This window comes from Hemiscyllium ocellatum, unplaced genomic scaffold, assembly GCF_020745735.1.
Source record: "Hemiscyllium ocellatum isolate sHemOce1 unplaced genomic scaffold, sHemOce1.pat.X.cur. scaffold_173_pat_ctg1, whole genome shotgun sequence".
Classification (NCBI taxonomy): domain Eukaryota; kingdom Metazoa; phylum Chordata; class Chondrichthyes; order Orectolobiformes; family Hemiscylliidae; genus Hemiscyllium; species Hemiscyllium ocellatum.
In genome coordinates, this window is record NW_026867863.1 from 836,658 (window position 1) to 853,254 (window position 16,597).

The following is a 16,597-nucleotide window of genomic DNA, read 5'->3' on the forward strand; positions in this document are numbered from 1 at the left end:
AAATGAAACTGGGAACTCAAGGACCTTTTCGGCAGTTAGGTTATTTGCTGCCAAGTATTGCATCAAAAGACGAAATGAAGCAACCAAAATAAGATCCTACCAAACTATATTTTCCCATTTTCTCACAATGGACACATTCCACTTTGCATTTCTTCTTTTGAAAGGAAAGTCACTGAATACAGCATTCACCGTATGATTATGAGAAAACAGGAAATTGAATGCAATTACGTTCTGGTTAGTTCAGCCCATTTATTCAGTATATTTAAAGCTTCTGAATATGAAATTAATTGACCAAAATCCCACGTTGCAGTAACATTTGTTATTTTTATTTCAAAATAAATTGACAAATACGAATTGGTTCAAACTCACATCACTTAATGCACGATTCTCTGATTCATGCACCTCATTAAAACGAAATGGGCCCTTTTATACTTGGTTAATACAGGTGTAATGTAACGCCGAATGTTTGCTGATTGTTACGAGTTAACTGTCCCTATCAGTGAGCAGAGAAATGTACTGTTTATGACCAACATTCGTGGTAATTATTATTGAAATACGCACTAATATAACAAAACACTCCTGATGTACCCAGACAGTTACCTGCAATGGTTTAGATTTTGAGGATTTTGCTTTAACTAATGGACTGGCTTGTTCTAGTTCATTAGATGTTCTTTTAAAAGGTTACCTGGGTGTTGTATATCAGTGCCAACTCACTTTTTGTTTCTCAGGCAAACAGCTTTCCTTTATGATGCATCTTAGGGTCGAAGCAATTCAAAAAAGAAGATGCAAGGAGAGACATTCTGCTTCTAATCTCAGGAACCAAACTGTTTAGTGACATACAATCATATTCTGAATATAATCTCTTCAGACATGATCTATATTAGGTTGCCTAGATTGATTTCAGAAACGCAGATTGGAAATGATGTATTATTTCGTAACATCAGAGAGACTTTGAGGGACAGTAAAAATAACGCCACTAAATTTGATGGCTAATAATATTAGTGAAGTTCTATTTAGTTTTATCTGCTTGTGGTTGAATGTAGAATTAAATTGCAATTGAATATTCTAAATATAGTCACTTTGAACACGCTATATATTCAGTTGCCTAAATTGATTTTTGCAATGTCTAGTATGAATTACATGTTATTTTGAAGTGCGACAGAGAATTGCAGTGTCCAGAAAAAAAAATGCTCAATTGTTTTATTAGCTGTTAATATCTTTGAACTTTGATTTTAGTTTTATCTGATTGTGAAAGAATTTAGAAATACAGGGAGTTAAATTCCAATTTAATTCGTTTTGTATTTTTTAAAACAAAGTACTTGCAACTAGCATTTGAAACAGACCTGAAGCTACTCAAATTTACTTCCACCATTTAAAAAAAACACTTCCAAAGAAGCTATTCAGCAAAACAAATATCCTAAGATGTGTATATCTCCAAGTTCAAGCGTAATCTCATGTAAATACATGAACCCATCTTTTCGGGCTGTGCAAGCTGATACCAGGATCCGGTCTCAGACTCCAACTGGAAACCAAGAGTCGGAAGCTGTCAGCCTGCCCCTTCTGATGGCCACATAAATCCTGGGCACTGGACCGTAATTCAACACGCCTGGATCGGCTTTGTTTAGAAAGATCTTGACAGAATATTTTCTCACAATTTATCAGAATGATTGTATCGACAATTTTTCTCAGTTTGTTACTGATTTTCTTATCATGTGAGTGTTTTTTGTTCAAGTCTTTCTTTGATACTGTCTCAATGTTAGTCTACCTCAGGAATGTCAAAGACTCAGCCATCATTTCATCAGCGTTAATGTTGCAATTTAATTTGTTTTCTTTTCAAAGGTGTCCAGTCAGAGGTTGTTTTGACTCAGCCAGAGGCAGAGACTGGCCCTCCTGCTGGTAGCCTGAGACTGACCTGTAAAACCAGCGGGTTCAATCTTGGCAGCAGCTACATGCACTGGGTCCGACAAGTTCCCGGCAAGGGCCTGGAATGGCTGCTGTACTACTATACTTCAGTCGACAAAAACTATGCACCAGCGATATTGGGCCGATTTACTGCGTCCAAAGAGACTTCAGACAACATTTTTGTGTTGAACATGGGAAACCTGAAGATCTAAGACACGGCCATCTATTACTGCGCAAGAGCAGTGGGTAGGTGGATATTCACTGCAATTATGATCGATACAAAAACCTTTCAGACCCTATTGTTTGCAACACGTCAGTGATTATTTCTACAAACCGTCTTAACTTGCAGTGCAGTATTAGTTCTCTGGGCTTCTGTGCATGTTTAATTTGTAAAAGTGGTGATAATTATTGATACACCAATTGGTTATTTTGAGAATCAGCTCAAGTGTTACTCTGTGAAATATAAAACAACATAAAAATTTATTAAGAATGATCAGAATTCACTAGCGCATGTGATGTAGCTTCATTGTGACTTAATATTGCCAGTGGTTCCGAAAATGTAATGGGAGATTTTTGGATTGTTTTATGCAGAGCTAGTTATTATGTGGCCCAGTGCAGACAATGTAACACTGTGCCTATCTTGATGACTGGGGCCAAGGGACCATGGTGACAGTGACTTCAGGTGAGAATTTTAACCTTAACTGTGATTTTTTAAAAACTTTCCATTCATGTGATTAATTTCTGTATTAAATGAAACTCATATTCTGTCTTGAGTTTGGTTTGGTTCGGAATAATTTTTGTTCAGGCTGATTATAGACTTCAGTTAAGGCTCAGCAAGTGGTTATAATGGTTGTGACGGAGTCAGTTACTCTGAGTGTCTCTTTGTTTCGATCCGATGGGCTTTCAGTGTGGCTGGGTTACTTAATGTCTCTTAATCAGTCAGGTATAAATAATGTTTAACGACAGTGACACTGGGACTATCGGTTTTCTTATCGACAACAAATGCTAAGAAGTTGAAGATGTTCAAAATATTACCAAACATGATTAAAAATGCTAAAATATCATTATCCATTTCTTGAATATATTTCCTGTACACATTATGTTCTTACCATGATTATATTTTCACCTTTATTTTGCTAATTTTGTTGATGACAAGCAGGTTAGAAACTGTCATAATTTTTTGCAGGGCTATGTTTCATTCTGTTGATTGAGATTCTAAGATCGTTTGACTTGATTCTGTTGAATTGAGTTGTTCGGATTTTAAATTTGTTTCAGTTGATTCGGTTGAAATGAGTTGATTGGATTCTGACTGTGCTCTTACTTAGTTTTGCTGAAGTGTGTTGATTGAATTTTGAAATTGTTTTATTTGGTTCTGTTGAATTGAATTGGTGAGATTCTGATTATGTTTCATTTAAGTCTGTTGTTTTCAATTGATTGGATTCTGGTTTTATTTTCCTCGAATCTGTTGAATTGAGTTGATTGGATTCTTATTCAGTTTGTGCAATTGATCTGTGTTTTCATGCTTTCTGTAATTGGTGTTTTCTTTCTGGCGATAAGATGGTCTCTCTGGATTACTTTTAATTGAAAATCTTTGTGAAGTTCTTTGGTTTTCCTGAATCGTTTCGGCATTTGTTAAATTTGTATGCCATTTTTAACTCAGCTTGATTGAAAAATTTGCATCTGTTTGTAACTGTCTGAAAACCAACTTAAGGCAGAAATAAAGAAGCGCGAGGAATGAAAAACTTGACTTTTTAATACAGTGGTGATTTTTTTTAAAAATCGCATTTCTAATTGTAAATTAACCGAATTTTGTTTTCAGTCGGTTCATTCAAAATAAAATTTGGGACTAAATTCTGCAACTGCAGAATTGCTCAGTTCACAAAATTGAAACTAACTTACTACAATATTATATTTTTTATATTGTCTTAATATTTTTCCATTAGAGAAATTTTGTTTTGTCCTTAAAGAGATTAATCATTATATGCCTAAAAATGCTGCACTAGATTGTCATGATCATCAAGGGTGTACAGTTGGGAAATAAATCTAACCTTTGCCGGAAAAGTTACAGCTTTAAATGTTACGTCCCCTCACAAACAAAACTGATGTTATGACTTGTTACTATTTGTTCAATTTAATCATTAATTTACTTGATTCTGAGCAGTTCTGTTAGACTTCAGTTCGGGTTTTCTTGTGAGGTTACATCATGTTCTTGGTTCTGTTGAAACTGTTTGCAGTGCTAGCTCTGCTGCAAACACATCGTGTTGTCATTTGTTGATCTTTGCTATGTTGAGTATTCTACATTGTTATTGCACTGTTCACATGATTTCTGTCAGTGAACCGCTCCAGTTTCCTCTTTCTCATTCAATGCAATCAGCATGCCAAATGAAACTTCACAAAGCTTGACGTTACGTGAAAGGTAAGTCGCAGGGTTTTGGAAATGAAGGGAAAACAGATACCTTCAGGCGCGATTCTTAACGAGAAGTAATAATTAAAGATTAACCTAATCCACTCTTTACAATCCACGTTCAGAACTCAACTACATAGTTAAACCACAATGTCTATCTTTAAACAGTTTAACAAGTCATAGAGAAATATAAATTGAATTTCAAAAGTATAATATTCCAGAAGTTGTTACCTTTGCAAACAAAATCCTTAACTGTGGTTATAATTGATCAAGAAATGCCTTTCCATTCTGCTGTATATTACACACAAGTTTTCTGGCTGGAAAATATGATTGGCAAAGACAATTTGGAAATTCTGCTCAATTCGATGAACAACAGATCAATTTCACTGCTTTGATCGGTTTCACAAGTAATCTGAGTCCTGAGTCAATTAATTGTTCTAGCCCTGATTAAACTGGGTTTGCTGTGAAAAATGAAACCTGAGTAATTTAATCTGCACAGTGATTTAGGTATCCCCAATCCCTACTTTTTAAATAAATAGTTACATTTTACAGCACAATATCAACTGAAGAGTCATTCTTTTGGAAACAACTACTATAGTGAATTGGTGACCAAGGCCAAATTTCGAATTAATTGAAATAATCCACTTATGAACTCGGAGGGCAGCATCATGGCTCAGTGGTTAGCATTGATGCTTCACATCGCCGGGATCCCAGGTTCGATTTTACCCTCGGGTAACTATCTGTACGGACTTTGCACATTCGCCCCGTGTCTGCGTCGGCTTTCTCCAGGTGTTCCGGTTTCCTTCCACAGCCTGAAAATGGGCAGGTTAGGTGAATTGGCAGTGTTGCTTTGCACATAGTGTTCAGGAATGTGCATATTTAGGGTGCATTCGGTGGGGTAAATATGGGTTGGGTAAATGGGTTTTCGTGGGCTCCATATTGCTCGGGCGATCGGTGTGGAATTGTTAGGCCAAATGGCCTGTTTCCAATATGTTGGAAATGTACTCTAAAACAATGGAAGTACTTGCTGCAAAAGCAGAGAATTTATTTCCCATCGATGTATTTAGACATATGCGGAGTTCATAAATTTGCAGAAGACATGAACTAGAGGATAACAGAGTACATTGTTTGAACTCGAGGATAACAGGGCACATTGTTTATTCAAACGCTGAAAATAGAGTATTTTTTTTAATCAATATACTTGACCGATTATTGCAATGTAGCAATCTGAAGGAGACTGCTCACGTTAGTTAAGTATGATGATTATTTAGATTTGATTTCCTATAGTATATATTGGGCCATTTGACCCTACAAGGCCACACCGATCCTGTGAAGAGCAACCCACCCAGACCCATTCCCCTACCCTATATTTACCCTTGAGTAATGCACCTAACACCATGGACAATATAGCACGACCAGTTCACCTGACGGGCACATCCTTGAATTGTGGGAGGATTCCCACGCAGCCAAAGTAGAAACTGTGTAAACTCCACAGAGACAGTCACCCGAGGCTGAAACCGAACCCCGGTACCTGGATCTGTGAGGCAGCAGTGCGCAACACAAATCCACCGCTCTGCCCACATTTACTTAGCCACTCAGTTAAAGCGGGCAACTCCAGAGAGAAGCATGTTTTCAATTCACACTTTTTTAAAAAAAAAACATTTTCGTACATGAAAAGCTGCTAACAAGAAAATGAATTTGCCCTAATTTCTTCAACAGACATGCATTTCCACACTGTAATGCAGGACTAACGTCATGCAGTTCATGTAAAATCTCCACAGTTCAAGAAATGCTTTCAGATATGTAAAAACTATTTGGAGTATTATCCATTTCCTCCGGAGCTTTGCATTAATTGTTGACATATCTCACCATTGCTAATTACAACGACTTATTAAGTTTATTGACTCAGTGATTATCTATGTTCATTGTGAACACGTTCTCGTTTGCATTAATCCTTTGGTTAGTTCCTCTGATGAATGTTCAATTGCAGTGAATACATTGGATGTGAGGAATTGAGCAGATATATCTGCTAACATACAGATTGTTGTACATTTCGTTTCAGTGTTATCTCCGACTAACTTGTCAACGGGTCCTGACCATTTGTAAATTGTCTGGTTTGGGTACCTGAATTTTCGATAGTTCAATTTTATCTTGCTCTTCAAATCGACTTTTATCTGCCAGAACTGCAATATTTGATTGGGTGCCTCAGAACTGAGTGCCGTGGCTAAGTTATTCCAATCAGAACGAATACCACAGTAACAAAAGGCAGGCAGATTCCAAATGTTTTGATATTGGTTCTTGGCAATAAGGGATACTTGATTGAGCGATGAAGAGGGAAACATGTTGATTATTTCCTTTTGTGCCTCAGTTGGTCATGGACATGTAGCACAATGTAGAATCAAAAATTATTTTGCATCTTACTATTTGAAAACCTATTAGCGTTTAATATCACTGGCAACGGTCATAATGCATTTCAAAACATTTTCATCTATATCAAACTAAGTAGACCACGTGGGGCAGCAACATTCATAGGGGTTCTAGGGAAGGGAATTCTAGGTTAAAATCCAGTGTCAGTGAATTGATGGTAATGTAATCCCACTTTTTATTCCTCAGAGAATTTGGACAATTCGGAGCTGCTGTCAAAGTATTCTTTGATAATTGTTGCAATGTTACTTTCGTGTACAAACTTTCTGGAACAATCCCTTGTTGTTGGAAAGTATCAATACTTAACATCGTGTATGTACTGTCAAACAGGTGGGCTGTCTTCTCTGAGATAGTGTGAAGCTCATTGTGTTCAGGTCTGCTGTGATATTATTGTAGTGTGCCTGACTCCATGGCAAGCGGCCTGTGTTCACTTACAGCCTGGTTGAGAAGTATAAAATACCAACTCTTATCCGGTTAATTCTGGGCAAAAAAGCAGATTGAGTTGTTAGTGTGTTTGTTGGAGTTCCACTCACAGAGGCAGGTGAAATCTATTTCATCTCTGTCCTGACTTGTATCTCTTAGATATTAAACAAAACTTTGGCGTTTAGCAGCTTTTTCGAGATCAATATTTGTTCACAAGATTTTGAGCACATCTAGCTGGGGTTAATCGAGTAAGTCCTTTAATAATTCCCAGCTTTATAACTGCTGTTCAAATAATATCACGTATAACTAATCCAGAATGTATTGTTTTGAAGCATAATTGATGAGATTATGCCTAGGTTGTTTTACTTTATATTAAACTGGTGCTGTGGCTGAATATGATTGTTCAGTACAATGGGGGTTCCGCTGATTCCAACACTTGCATCATATGGTGATAGCTTTTCAAGTGGTCTTCAATTGTTATCTCGGCTCATCCACTACCTCTGCTAAGAATGCTTTTCTCACTGCAGTCAAGCAAACGTAACCGCTGTCTAACTCAACAGGTGTGAGTTCTTGTGCCAATAGCATGAAAACAATTTCCTGAAGCGGGAGGGGATGGGGTAGCGGGGTGAGGGGTGTCTCTCGACGTGAAACGTTAACCTCGCTTTCTCTCCACAGGAGCTGCCAGACCTGCTGAGTTTCTTCAGAAATTTCTGTCTTTATTTTAGTTTTCTAGTATTCCAAGTTTTTTGATTCATTTCTAAAAATGTTCTGTTCGATTAAACAAGTTCTTCAGAGAGAAAATGCACTTAAACAAATTGAGAATGTTCAGAGATATTTATTATCAGAGAATCATGTTTTACAAGAAAGCATCATGAAGTAACAGCACACTCCAGAGTGCAGTGCCTGCTGTATTTGGGTGAGAGTTATTTTGATCAGTCAAGTAGTGAATGTCAGTGCTCCCATTCCAAATACCTGTAATCAACAGAATTACTTTTTAAAGAATGTGTGAAACAATTAATTTGCTAAAATATTTTAATACAAATTGTTCACCGCCAGTGCTAACCTAACGACTGACACATGATAGGGATGGGGAGGAGGACAGCACTAAGCCCTCGAGCTGATCCACCACTTACTTATATCATGGTGCATCTGCGCACTAACTGCAGACGCCTCTCTTTGGCTAAAACTCTTTACTACCGTTGTTTTGCAAGCAAAGTCTATCCCAAATTTAATGGTTCGACTGCCCATAACAAAGGAAGACACCGTTTTTGAAAGGTATTTCTGTGAGTATTTAAAGGGACACAATGAGGCTGTAACATCCCAGTCTCGTATTCCACTAATGGTACTTCTTTATTCCAGGAAAGCATAATGTGTGATTGCCGTGCTAAAAATGAGGGAATCCTCATTTCCATTATATGATTACGAAATAGCTCTGTTAGTTGAGTGAAAACACAGTCAAACCACACAGAATTAAACCATTCAACATGTCACCTTGTGTGGGCACGCAAGTGCCTCAAATACTTTTCAATTCTTCCGGCGGACAGGTGTGGAAGTATCAAACTTTTATATCGCATTGAAAAACCAGTTGTCCTCAGCATACTTGAATTGCTGAAGCTCGTGTGGTATTAGCATTCACAGCACTGTTAGAAAGTGAGTCCCATGGCTGTGATTGAGGAAAAGTAAAACGGCAGGGAAATAGTTGCAAGTCAAGGTGGAGTCTAATTTGGAGGTAATCATTCAGATGAAGCATTTTCATGCATGCACGCCCTTATCCTCAAAGATCACAATTTTGAAACATGTTGCCAGGGACATGTTAGAATACAAATTAGAAGCTGAATTAGGCACCTCGGTCACTTTAGAATGCTATTGTATTCATGGGATCATCATAAATCCTGCTGCTCACCAGTCTTTCCAACAGCCGATAAAATTGAGCCCGATTCTTTACTGTTCAATGAACGAATGGTGAACCATTGGAATTCTCCGCCACTAAATTGCTTGAGGTTAAAACATTAAGTGATTTCAAGAAGGAGATAGATTCCTTCAATTCTGAAGATATACTACGAGTATGTGGAAAAAAAGACAAACAGGGTACAATATCGGTTGAAAGTCATGAGAACGACGAATGGGGCATGGTTTGTAAATTTGCACATGAAACCAAAATTGGTGCTATAATTGGCAATGAACGTTATCTAAAAGAGATCGTGATCAATTGGGCAATTGGGCAAATGGGCTGAAGAGTTGCAATTGGAGTAGAGATTAAATGAAAACGACCTTTAAAGAAGATAAAGCAGGTCACAACTTGCAGAGATAATTGTAGGGCACTGGATCGTGTTGTCCAACAGAGAGACCTGGGAGTTCAGAAGCATCGATTCTTACAGCGTCATATAGTCATAGAGATGTAGAGCAAGGAAATAGACTCTTTGTTCCAACTCGTCCATGCCGACCAGACATCCCACCCCAATCTAGTCCCACCTGCCAGCACATGGCCCATATCCCTCCAAACACTTCCTATTCATATAGCCATCCAAATGCCTCTTAAATGTTGCAATTGTATCAGTCTCCACCACTTGCTCTGGCATCTCATTCCATACACGTACTACCTTCTGTGTGAAAAAGTTGTCCCTTATGTCTTTTTGTGTCTTTCCCCCTCACCCTAAACCTATTCCCTCTAGTTCTGGACTCCCCGAACCCAGGAGAAAATAAACTTTGCCTATTTACTCTAACCATGTCCCTCAGGATTTTCTAAACCTGTATAAGTTCAAGCACTAAGTCTCTGAAGTTCCAGGGAAAACAGCCCCAGCCTGTCCAGCTTCACCCTCTAGCTCACATCCACCAATCCTGGCAACATGCTTGTTAAATCTTTTCTGAACCCTTTCAAGTTCCACATCATCTTTTCGATAATAAGGAGACCAGAATTGCACACAATGTTCCGACAGTGGCCAAAACAATGTCCTATACAGCCACAACATGTCCTCCCAACTCCTGCATTCAATACTCTGACCAATAAAGGAAAGCATAACAAACGCCTTCTTCACGATTCAATCTACCTGCGACTAGACTTTCAAGGAGGTATTAATGTGCACTCCAAGTTCTCTATGTTCAGCTACACTCCCTCGGACCTGACCATTAAGTGTAGAATTTCTGCTAAGATTTGCTTTCATAAAATGCAGCACCTCGCATTTATCTGAATTAAACTCCATCTGCCACTTCTCAACTCATTGGCCTATCTGGTCAACGACCTGTTGTTTAATGAGATAACCCTCTCCGTTGTCCTCTACACCTCCAATTTGGTGTCATCAACAAACTTACTAACTGTACCCCTTATGCTGGCATCCAAACCAATTATGTAAATGACAAGAAGTAGAGGCCCCAGTACCGATCCTTGTGGCACTCAACTGGGAACTGGCCTCAAGTCTGAAAAACAACTCTCCACCAAGACCCTCTATCTTCTACCTTTGAGCAAGTTCTGTATCCAAATGCTGAGTTCTCCCTGTATTCCGTGAGAGCTAACCTTGTTAATCAGTATCACATGGGGAACCTTGTCAAACGCCTGCCTGAAGTCCATATAGATCACATCTACCACTCTGCCCTCATAAATCATTTTTGGTAATTCCTCAAAAAACTCAGTCAAGTTTGTGAGGCAGGCTTTCCCATACACAACATCATGTTGACTATCCCTAATCAGTCCTTGCTTTTCCAAATCCAGGTACAGCCTGTCCCTCAGGATTCCCTCCAGCAACTTACCCACAACCTACGTCAGACTCACTGGTCTATAGTTCTATGGCATTTCCTCCATAAACAGTGGCAACACGATAGCCAACCTCCAGTCATCCGGCTCTTCACCTGTAACTATCGTTGATACAAATATCTCATCAAGGGTCCCACAATCACTTCTCTAGATTCCCACAGAGTTTTAAGCTACACCTGATCAGGTCATATGGATTTATCCATCTTTACCCGTTTCAAGATATCTAGCAATGTCTTTAATAACATGGACATTTTACAAGATGTCACTGTGCATTTCCCTATGTCTTTATCTTCAATATCCTTTTTTACAGTAAATATTGACGCAAAATACTCTCGCCATTTTCTGCGGCTCAACACAAAAGCCACCATGTTGATCATTGAGGGGCCCTATTCTCTCCCTCGTTACTTTTTTGTCCGTAATGTAATTTTAAAAACTCTTCTGATTCTCCTTAATTCTATTTGCCAAAGCTGTCTCATGTCCCCTTTTTGCACTCCTGATATCCCTCTTAAGTATACTCCTACTTCCTTTATACTCTCACTGGGTAGTAATGTTGAATACAGGGACCAGGGGGTTCAGATACATAAATTCTTGAAAACATTGCCTCAAGTAGACAGTGTGTTGAAGGTTTGGCACATGCTCCTTCATTGGTCAGAGCATTGAGTGCAGGAGTTGAATCTTCTTTCTGTAACTGTACCAGACATTGGAATGAAATGCCGGAGGAAGTGGTAAATGCAGAGACAGGTACAACACTTACAAGACATTTGCACAGGTATAGGAATTGGATAGGTTCTGATGGATGTGTGCTCATAGCAGACAAATGGAATTAGTTTAATTTGAAAACACTGGTCAGCATGGACAAACTGTACTCTGACCAATAAAGGAAAGCATAACAAAGGAAATGTTCTGTGCTATGTGGCTTTATGACTCTATGGCTTCATTGTGCAGTTTGCTCAACGTTGGTAAGCAAGTGAGGGGATAGATTGGGAGTATGAGATTGTTTGAGTTAGTAGGCTTTGGCTGGCCATTTACCAGTACGGAAAATTTAGCATTGCCAATTCACCTATCTGCATATTATTGGATTGGGGGAGGAAACCGGAAGAAACCCACGCAAACACGGGCAGAATGTGCAAACACCACACAGAGTCGCCTGAGGTGGGAATTGAACCCGGGTCTCTGACGCTGCGAGGCAGCAGTGCTAACCACTATGCCACCGTGCTGCCCACAGTTTCGTCAAATTGTGCTTGGTAAATGAGGGACCGTTTGAGTTGAAATACAGGAGGTCTATCTTTGCCAAGCTTGTTAGCGGAGAGATCAGCAGAGTGCCACGCTGCTGATTGGAGAGATGTGCAGGATGCCAGGCTCTTTCGAGAGCAGAAGGTCACTGTAATGCAGTGGCAGGTGGACTTGATGTCAAAATGCAAAGCTCAGAGTCTGGAGAAATGGAATGAGGTAAAGGACAAATGCGAAAGGAGCTAGGATGCAGTGTGCACACGTTGACTTGGATAAGATGAGAGATCAGTGACCAAGGGCTGAGGTCATGCCTGGGTAGTGGGGTTCTGACAGAGGTTGTGAAAATGAGGGTGCCATGTCCAGTCAGGGCCAAATTCAACATGGACAGACGCAGGGTGGCAGCAGTGGAATTACAGGGTCATATAGATGTACAGCATGGCAACAGACCCTTCACGCCACCAAACCATGCCGACCAGATATCCCAACCCAATCTAGTCCCACCTGCCAGCACCCGACCCATATTCCTCCAAACCCTTCCTATTCATACACCCATTAAAATTTCTCTTAAATGTTGAAATTGTAACTGCCTCCACAAATTCCTCTGGCAGCTAATTCCATTTATGGATCACTCTTTCCATGAAAAAATCCCCCCTTAGGTCTCTTTTACATCTTAGCCCTCTCAAGTTAAACCTATGCACTCTTGTTCTGGATTCCCTGAAACAAAGGAAAAGACTTTGTCTATTTATCCTATCCATGCCCCTCATAATTATATAAACCTCTGGGATTGACATTATGTATCAATCTAGAATGTAGAACATGGAACATTAGACTGCAGTACAGTCCCTTCAAGCGTCTATTTCATGCCAACCTGTGAAACCAATCTGAAACCTTTTATCCTCCACTATTTCATTTTCACCCATATGTTCATCCAATGACATTTCACATGTCCTCAAATTTCACACATATACTATTGTTGAGACAGTGCCGTCCACACCCTTACTACTCTCTGATTAAAGAAACTACTTCTGACACCTGTCCTCTACCTATCAGCCTTCAATTTAGGGCTATGTCCCCTCCTGCTAGCCATCATCATCCAAGGAAAAATACTCTCTCTGCTTACCCTATCTAACCCTCTGATTATCGTATATCTCTCAATTAAGTTACCTCTCAAACTTCTCCACTCAAACAAAAACAGCCTCAAGAACCTCATGCTTTCCTCATAAAACCTTCCCGCCACAGGAGGCAACATCATGCTTTTGAAACACAGTCCCTCTACTAATGAAAGCCAACTCAATGTATGCCTTCTTAGCAATCCTATCAACCTGACTGGCTCTATACACATGGACACCGAGGTCTCTCTGCTCATCGACATGACCGATATGGATTGTCTTGGATGTGTTTCTTGTGATAGGGGTGGTGTATTCCGGGGATGAATGGGTGAATAACCGGAAGGATTTGGCAATGTGAGTGGAAATTTAGGTCTAGACAGCGAGGGAGAGCAGGGCTCAGTCTGAGACATGATGGTTTTGGTGGTGAACTGCGTGTCAGTTTGAAATGTATTAAAGTTAAAGAGTACTTGTTAATTTTTCAAATCATATTTACGTAAATAGTCAACTCAGTTAGTTGTAACCCTTCAAAGCCTTTGAACCCTAATGCTCTTCCATTTTTCAGAGTCCTCCAGAATTCAGATAATTTTAAATTAGAAGTTTCAACTTTCAGACAATTGACATGAGTCCAGCTATGATAGACTTCCTCCAAGTCCCAGTGCTCAGCTCCTGCCCATGCTGCTGCTGCAGTGACCATCTTTCCTGAGAGAACATTCTGCCTTGATAAATGAGAAAGAGTCACTGGACCTGAACTGTTCACTCTGATTTCTTTCTAGAAATACTGCCAGCTGTTGGGTTTTTCCAGCAATATCTGATTTCGTTTCTGATTTCATGCAGCACGGTACCTAGTCGGGTGGCACACTGTTTCCGTGGTTAGCATTGCTACAACAAAGCACTTGGGACTCGGGTTCTATTCCATCCTCGGGTGACTGTCTGTGTGGAGTTTTCACATTCTCTCTGTGGCTGTGTGGGTTTGTTCGAAAGGTCTATAGATGTGCAAGCTGGGTAAATTAGCCATGCTGTGTTCAGGGAGAAAGTGAGGTCCGCAGTTTCAGCATTCTGTGTTCAGGGATTGGCATGTTAGGTCCATTAGTCAGAGTTAAATGTAGAGTATTAGGGTAGAGCAATGAGCCTGGATGGTTACTTTTCAGAGTGTTGGTGTGGATATGTTGGGCCAAATGGCCTGTTTGCACACACTGTAGAATTTTGATGAATGCGCATTTCCTTGGTTTGTATTTTGTAAAACCTCTCTGCTCTTCACTTGCAACCCAGTGAAAGTGTCAGTTGGTAAGATTTTAAAACAGTTACTGGGGTGGGATCAGCATGTTCTTCTTCCTAAATTATATGGTAATGGTAAAGATAGAGGGCATGTTTATGAAGAGGAAACATATAGATCATGATCAACATCTGTTAAGAAGTAAAAATAAACTCCAGTTATACTGTGGACTTCAGCAGGAGGATGCTGGAAAACGTTTACAAATGAAGATGCATTTGAGTAACTGATATGGACAAATTAACAGAAACTAATGTGCTCAATTGATCTTTCTATCGTAGAGACACCGTCTCCCCCCACGCTTTATGGCCTGGTCTCCTCCTGTGAGGACCACAACACCGGTTCTCCGATCTTTGGTTGTTTGGCAATGGACTATTACCCTGATGTAACCAAGGTAACCTGGAAGAAAGGTGGGGAGTTAATCACGACTGGATTGAAGACTTACCGATCAGTAAGAAACAAGAGTGGAACCTATACCCAGAGCAGCCAGTTAACCCTGCCCGGGTCAGCAGTAGATTGCCCCACCAAAATCTACTGTGAGGTTCAACACAACGGGTCACACAAGAGCAAAGAAATGCCATGTCCAGGTAAGTGTTGTGGGAACTGAGATCAACAGAACATCTGTGATTAACATGAATGAGGCATTATTGATAACCATTCTCACAGAAGGATTTTATACAGCACAGGAAAAGGCCCGTTGGTCCATCCAATCCACACCTAAAAATAACAGCCACCTAACTGTGCCAGTTTCATGTGCCAGCACTTGATCCGTTGCCTTGTGTGACATGCCTTTGCAAGTATGGATCTAAATATTTCATACATATTATGAGGGGCTCAATCTCTACATAACTTGTCAGCACTGAGCTCCAGACTCACATCACCCTCTGTTTGAGATTGTTTTGACTTGAGATCCATCCTAAAACTCCTGGCCTTGCCTTCACCCTGTGCCCCTGAGGCATTGATCTCTCCCTCAAGGGGATTGTTTTTGTCCAGTTCAGCCTGCCTGGAATTATTTGAGGTATAGACATCGCAATCATCTTCTCCTTAATTCTCCTCTGCTGCAAGGATATCCCCCGTCTGTCTAATCTTTTCATAAATAAAATACTTCAACCCAGGCAAAATCCTTGCAAAGCTCATTAATGCTGCTTTCAGCGTAATCAAATTCTGTCGATAGCATGCACACAGCACTTCAGTATGGCCTAATCAATGTGTTATTAAGTTCCAGCATCATCTCCCTACTCTTCATTGTCAATGTCTCACCTAAAATGAACAAATATCCTCCCGAACTTCCTCGCCTCTTTATCCATATGACGCATTAATATAGGGGATCAGTGGGTGCGAACACCAATGGCCCTCAGCTATTTCCAGGTTTCCACCATTCAAAACGTAATACCTCGCAGTTTCTTCTGCCGCAGTGCAATACTTTACTCTTATCTAGAGTGATTTCCATTTGCAACTTCTCTTCACATATAATCAATCCTTGTATGACGTCCTGCGCTCTAAAACTATCATGCTCATGACTTACCAACATGACAATTTTCCTTTCATCTCCGAAGTTGCTGATTAACCTTCCTACATTCCATTCTCAATCATTGGTATATAAGAGAAACAGCAAGGAAATCAGCACTGATCCCTGCAGAACATCATGAGACATAGATTTACAGTCACGCAGACACCTTATGACCATTATCCTCTGCTCCCGACCACTCAGCCAATTCTCGATCCAATTTGGAAATTTAACTCTGATCCTATTGGCTCTGATTATTGCTGTCATTTGGTCATTGATTTATCTGTCTGAAAACTACCACCAAATTGTTAAGATATGATTTTCTCTCAATAAAACCATGCTGGAAGTTGTTGATTGATCTTGCAAATGAAGACAAATTCTGCTCCTCAATAGTTCCAATAGTTTCCCTACCACTGAGACTAGCTTGAAAGATCTGCATTTTCATTGTTTATCCCTTCCTTCCTCCTGCATAACAATGCAACGTTGACTGATCTGCACTCACATGTCAGACAGTAATTCTAAACCATTGTCAGCGACACAACTATTGCATCCTTTGCATCACTCAACAGCTTGTTTTATA

General features: G+C 39.9%; 1 pseudogene; it reads left to right on the plus strand.

The window, feature by feature from the left end:
- Positions 1 to 1,663: 1,663 nt before the first annotated feature.
- Positions 1,664 to 16,597, plus strand: part of LOC132810429 (Ig heavy chain V region XIG14-like) — a 17,634-nt pseudogene continuing 2,700 nt past the window's right edge.